Here is a 6,793-nt window from a genome sequence, read left to right on the forward strand (position 1 = left end):
GAGTCCTTTCTGAAGGCACAGTATATACCTGTGGTACGGTGTAGGGTGTAGGGTTCATGAACTCTGTCAGGTCCATCATGCACTCCCTCTCATCCTGGGAGACGTGGATACTCTGGATGGGGGGAAGCGGGGTAGGCATCCCTAAAGTCCTTCAGCTGTAGCTTCCTCTGGGTCAACCTGGACCGAGCCAGCTCTACAAACACCTGGACAGAGACAGAGGAGAGAGAGAGAGAGACCGAGAGAGACAGAGAGAGAGGAGAGAGAGAGAGAGAGACAGACAGAGAGAGACAGAGAGAGACAGAGACAGAGAGAGAGAGAGAGACAGAGACAGAGACAGAGACAGAGACAGAGAGAGAGAGAGAGAGAGAGAGAGAGAGAGAGAGAGAGAGAGAGAGAGACGGAGAGAGAGAGACAGAGAGAGAGAGACAGAGACAGAGAGAGAGAGACAGAGAGAGAGAGACAGAGAGAGAGAGACAGAGAGAGAGGGAGAGAATGTGAGAGAGATTAATACAGAGAGACAGGACAGACGGAGACAGGACAGACACCTACAGCTTCTCTCACCTTGTGTTTGAGCAGAACAATGAGCTGAGAACGAAGGATGAGTCCACAGATCTTCCCCAGCTGAAGAGAGGATGAAGGGATGAGTGAAAGAGAAGACAGAAAGTAGGGATGAATGAAAGAAGGAGGAGTCAGACTGTTCAGAGATAATCAACTTTCTCAGCCAATTAGAAGTCAAGCCCAACTATAAGAAATGAATGGCCTGTGGGCGGAGCTTTCCATACATCATCGCTAGCGGCGACCGGCACGACGACAGGGAAGCCGTTGTGATTGGTGGAGGTGTTGCTAAGGACGTCCACGATGGTGCCAACCTTTTCTATACGGTTAAAACAGGTGACTGGGGCACCCATCACCTCCCTGAGAGAGAGGAAGGATGGAGGGAGGGCCAGATGGGAGAGAGAGATGGAGGGAGAGATTTAGAGAAAGAGGGGGAGAGATTTAGAGAGAGAGGGGGAGATTTAGAGAGAGAGGAGATTTAGAGAGAGAGGGGGAGATTTAGAGAGAGAGTGGAAGATTTAGAGAGAGACGGGGAGATTTAGAGAGAGACGGGGAGATTTAGAGAGAGAGATTTAGAGAGAGGAGATTTAGAGAGGGAGATTTAGAGAGAGAGATTTAGAGAGAGAAGGGAGATTTAGAGAGAGAAGGGAGATTTAGAGAGAGAAGGGAGATTTAGAGAGAGAAGGGAGATTTAGAGAGAGAGGGGAGATTTAGAGAGAGAAAAGGAGAGTAGTGAGGTCAGAGATTCAACTGGTAGTTAAGCCAATGGGAAACGAGCTCATCGGCCAGTAAGCCAATAGGAGAAGGGCTTACTCAGCAGTCGGCCAATGAGAGTGGCTTACCTAGCTGTTAACCAGTGGGAGGTGGCAGGGGCCTCCAAGTGCAGGAAGGGAACACTCTGCAGCTTGATGTGGATGTCATACAGACCCTGAGGAACAACCAGATGGATTACTACACAGACTGAACCTCAGAACAACCAGATGGATTACTACACAGACTGAACCTCAGAACAACCAGATGGATTACTACACAGACTGAACCTCAGAACAACCAGATGGATTACTACACAGACTGAACCTCAGAACAACCAGATGGATTACTACACAGACTGAACCTCAGAACAACCAGATGGATTACTACACAGACTGAACCTCAGAACGACCCTGAGGAACAACCAGATGGATTACTACACAGACTGAACCTCAGAACAACCAGATGGATTACTACACAGACTGAACCTCAGAACAACCAGATGGATTACTACACAGACTGAACCTCAGAACAACCAGATGGATTACTACACAGACTGAACCTCAGAACAACCAGATGGATTACTACACAGACTGAACCTCAGAACAACCAGATGGATTACTACACAGACTGAACCTCAGAACAACCAGATGGATTACTACACAGACTGAACCTCAGAACAACCAGATGGATTACTACACAGACTGAACCTCAGAACAACCAGATGGATTACTACACAGACTGAACCTCAGAACAACCAGATGGATTACTACACAGACTGAACCTCAGAACAACCAGATGGATTACTACACAGACTGAACCTCAGAACAACCAGATGGATTACTACACAGACTGAACCTCAGAACAACCAGATGGATTACTACACAGACTGAACCTCAGAACAACCAGATGGATTACTACACAGACTGAACCTCAGAACGACCCTGAGGAACAACCAGATGGATTACTACACAGACTGAACCTCAGAACAACCAGATGGATTACTGCACAGACTGAACCTCAGAACAACCAGATGGATTACTACACAGACTGAACCTCAGAACAACCAGATGGATTACTACACAGACTGAACCGCAGAACGACCCTGAGGAACAACCAGATGGATTACTACAGACTGAACCTCAGAACAACCAGATGGATTACTACACAGACTGATCCTCAGAAAAACCAGATGGATTACTATACAGACTGAACCTCAGAACAACCAGATGGATTACTACACAGACTGAACCTCAGAACAACCTGAAGACACAACCAGATGGATTACTACACAGACTGAACCTCAAGAACGACCCTGAGGAACAACCAGATAGTTATTCACACAGACTGAACCTCAGAGCGACCTAGAGAACAACCAGATGATTACTGCACAGACTAGAGCCTCAGAACAACCAGATGGATTACTACACAGACTGAACCTCCAGAACAACCAGATGGATTACTGCACAGACTGAACCTCAGAACAACCAGATGGATTACTACACAGACTGAACCTCAGAACGACCAGATGGATTACTGCACAGACTGAACCTCAGAACAAACCAGATGGATTACTACACAGACTGAACCTCAGGAACAACCAGATGGATTACTACACAGACTGAAACCTCAGAACAGCCAGATGGATTACTGCACACCGGATCCTCAGAACGACCAGATGGATTACTACACAGACTGAACCTCAGAACGACCCTGAGGAACAGCCAGATGGATTACTGCACAGACTGAACCTCAGAACAACCAGATGGATTACTACACAGACTGAACCTCAGAACAACCAGATGGATTACTACACAGACTGAACCTCAGAACAACCAGATGGATTACTACACAGACTGAACCTCAGAACGACCCTGAGACACAACCAGATGGATTACTACACAGACTGAACCTCAGAACAACCAGATGGATTACTATACAGACTGAACCTCAGAACGACCCTGAGACACAACCAGATGGATTACTACACAGACTGAACCTCAGAACAACCAGATGGATTACTATACAGACTGAACCTCAGAACGACCCTGAGACACAACCAGATGGATTACTACACAGACTGAACCTCAGAACAACCAGATGGATTACTACACAGACTGAACCTCAGAACAACCAGATGGATTACTACACAGACTGAACCTCAGAACAACCAGATGGATTACTACACAGACTGAACCTCAGAACGACCAGATGGATTACTACACAGACTGAACCTCAGAACAACCAGATGGATTACTACACAGACTGGACCTCAGAACAACCAGATGGATTACTACATAGACTGAACCTCAGAACAACCAGATGGATTACTACACAGACTGACCTCAGAACAACCAGATGGATTACTACACAGACTGAACTCAGAACAACCAGATGGATTACTACACAGACTGAACCTCAAGAACGACAAACATTCAACTGAGACTTCCGTTGCCACAGAGCAACAATTTTCACAGATACTGAGATGCAACACTTCACTCTCCCACAGTCTCAGTGGGCAGGGCAGTCTCCCACAGTCTCCCACAGTCTCAGTGGGCAGGGCACTGTCACACACTCTCACACAGTCTCCCAGTCTCCCACAGTCTCCCACAGTCTCAGTGGGCAGGGCAGTCTCACACAGTCTCAGTGGGAAGGGCACTCTCACACAGTCTCCCAGTCTCCCACAGTCTCAGTGGGAAGGGCACTCTCACACAGTCTTACACAGTTTCATAGTCTCAGTGGGCAGAGCACTCTAACACAGTCTCATAGTCTCAGTGGGCAGGGCACTGTCACACAGTCTCATAGTCTCAGTGGGCAGGGCACTGTCACACAGTCTCAGTGGGCAGGGCACTGTCACACAGTCTCAGTGGGCAGGGCACTGTCACACAGTCTCAGTGGGCAGGGCACTGTCACACAGTCTCAGTGGGCAGGGCACTGTCACACAGTCTCAGTGGGCAGGGCACTGTCACACAGTCTCAGTGGGCAGGGCACTCTCCCAGTCTCCCACAGTCTCCCACAGTCTCCCACAGTCTCCCACAGTCTCCCACAGTCTCAGTGCGTGTGCATGGAGAGCTTCAGACTGCTACTACGTGGTAGCTACGTCACCAAGACAACGGAGGAGTTTGGCCCCACCCTTAAACCCACGTCATTGACAGGATTGTTAGCTACGTCACCAAGACAACGGAGGAGTTTGGCCCCACCCTTCAACCCTCTTCATTGACAGGATTGGTAGCTACGTCACCAAGACAACGGAGGAGTTTGGCCCCACCCTTCAACCCTCTTCATTGACAGGATTGGTAGCTACGTCACCAAGACAACGGAGGAGTTTGGCCCCACCCTTCAACCCTCTTCATTGACAGGATTGCAGCGCGTCACCAAGACAACGGAGGAGTTTGGCCCCACCCTTCAACCCTCTTCATTGACAGGATTGGTAGCTACGTCACCAAGACAACGGAGGAGTTTGGCCCCACCCTTCAACCCTCTTCATTGACAGGATTGGTAGCTACGTCACCAAGACAACGGAGGAGTTTGGCCCCACCCTTCAACCCTCTTCATTGACAGGATTGGTAGCTACGTCACCAAGACAACGGAGGAGTTTGGCCCCACCCTTCAACACTCTTCATTGACAGGATTGGTAGCTACGTCACCAAGACAACGGAGGAGTTTGGCCCCACCCTTCAACCTCTTCATTGACAGGATTGGTAGCTACGTCACCAAGACAACGGAGGAGTTTGGCCCCACCCTTCAACCCTCTTCATTGACAGGATTGGTAGCTACGTCACCAAGACAACGGAGGAGTTTGGCCCCACCCTTCAACACTCTTCATTGACAGGATTGGTAGCTACGTCACCAAGACAACGGAGGAGTTTGGCCCCACCCTTCAACGCTCTTCATTGACAGGATTGTTAGCTACGTCACCAAGACAACGGAGGAGTTTGGCCCCACCCTTCAACCCTCTTCATTGACAGGATTGGTAGCTACGTCACCAAGACAACGGAGTTTGGCCCCACCCTTCAACCTCTTCATTGACAGGATATTGCCGTTAATGTAACCACAGTCGCTACATCCATTCTGGGATTTATAGACCAATAATACATACTTATTGATTGTTCTAGAAAATAACTTGCATCATATTAATTGAACTGTTGTAACCCCATTCAGAACCAGAGGATAAGCTAGTCGTCTAATATCTGTAAACATAAACATTGTACCTTTTTTTTTAAATTTTATTTTAACTTTATTTAACCAGGCAAATTTTCAATGACGGTCTAGGAACAGTGGGTTAACTGGCCTAGGAACTGCCTGTTCAGGGGCAGAATGACAGATTTGTCATCTTGTCAGCTCGGGGGGTTTGAACTTGCAACCTTCCGGTTACTAGTCCAACGCTCTAACCACTAGGCTACGCTGCCGCCCCCATCCTCTACATATGGTTCAAACGATCATGTTGATATCTGTGAGGGTCACCTTGCATCGACAGTTGCGTCTATGAGTTTAACAGTGGTAACATGTCTTCAGGCCGAGACAGTGACGGGGGAGCCTTGTTTTTGGTCCACTACGGAAGGCCTCATTAAGTCAGTATAGTATATTATATGTGCCTCAGACTCACCTCCACAAAGTAGTCCCCTACTACCTTGGCCGTCAGCAGCACCAACATGATGGGGAGACCGTCGTCACGTTTCCTGTTGCTTCCACTCATGATGACTGTTAAACTGAGAGTCATCCTCACGATGCCCCTAGAGGAGAGGAGGAGACATTACTTATTATTAATACAGTATATACAGTCGTGATGACTGTTCAACTGAGAGTCATCCTCACGATGCCCCCTAGAGGAGAGGACGAGACATTACATGACTTATTATTAATACAGTATATACAGTCGTGATGACTGTTCAACTGAGTCCTCCTCACGACGCCCCCTAGAGGAGAGGAGGAGACATTACATGACTTATTATTAATACAGTATATACAGTCGTGATGACTGTTAAACTGAGAGTCATCCTCACGATGCCCCCTAGAGGAGAGGACGAGACATTACATTACTTATTATTAATACAGTATATACAGTCGTGATGACTGTTAAACTGAGAGTCATCCTTACTATGCCCCCTAGAGGAGAGGAGGAGACATTACCTATTATTAATACAGTATATACAGTCGTGATGACTGTTAAACTGAGAGTCATCCTCACTATGCCCCCTAGAGGAGAGGACGAGACATTACATTACTTATTATTAATACAGTATATACAGTCCTGAGAGTCATCCTTACGATGCCCCCTAGAGGAGAGGACGAGACATGACATTACTTATTATTAATACAGAACGTACAGTCGTGGCCAAACGTTTTGAGAATGACACAAATATTCATTTTCACAAAGTCTGCTGCCTCAGTTTGTATGATGGCAATTTGCATATACTCCAGAATGTTATGAAGAGTGATCAGATGAATTGCAAAGTCCCTCTTTGCCATGCAAATGAACTGAATCGCC

At 47.5% G+C, this 6,793-nt stretch overlaps 1 pseudogene; it reads right to left on the minus strand.

Moving 5' to 3' along the window:
• Window positions 1–28: 28 nt before the first annotated feature.
• LOC127920501 (H(+)/Cl(-) exchange transporter 7-like) lies at window positions 29–6,038 on the minus strand (annotated as a pseudogene).
• Window positions 6,039–6,793: the final 755 nt, after the last annotated feature.

The sequence above is a fragment of the Oncorhynchus keta genome, unplaced genomic scaffold, assembly GCF_023373465.1.
Source record: "Oncorhynchus keta strain PuntledgeMale-10-30-2019 unplaced genomic scaffold, Oket_V2 Un_contig_19691_pilon_pilon, whole genome shotgun sequence".
In the NCBI taxonomy this organism is placed as follows: Eukaryota; Metazoa; Chordata; class Actinopteri; order Salmoniformes; family Salmonidae; genus Oncorhynchus; species Oncorhynchus keta.